Raw genomic sequence first — 386 nt, forward strand, 5'->3', positions numbered from 1 at the left:
CCATTAATTTTGCAACAAAAATTTTGTTTATACAAATTATGTCAAAAATGTTGGCTTCATGGACCTCTTTGACATTCATTTACAAAGATTTCTAGCTAAATTTTGTTAGATTTAATTCAGATTTGCCACCTGTACATGCTTAAAATGCAAATATCTCAAAACGGCATTTTTCGACTTACGCCGTTCTTCGAGAGAACGGGTTATATGTCCTTCTGTAGATGGCAACAAAAAGTATTAATTAATGAATAGATATGAATTCACTAATTTTGTAATCTATAAATATGGAATAAAATTTACAAGGATAGTGGAATATTTAAGCATGTACAAATACATGTCATTCTCTTTATATGAAACTATTATCACTTTTCACTCTTAGGAACTTTCAA

The sequence above is a fragment of the Belonocnema kinseyi genome, chromosome 7, assembly GCF_010883055.1.
Source record: "Belonocnema kinseyi isolate 2016_QV_RU_SX_M_011 chromosome 7, B_treatae_v1, whole genome shotgun sequence".
In the NCBI taxonomy this organism is placed as follows: Eukaryota; Metazoa; Arthropoda; class Insecta; order Hymenoptera; family Cynipidae; genus Belonocnema; species Belonocnema kinseyi.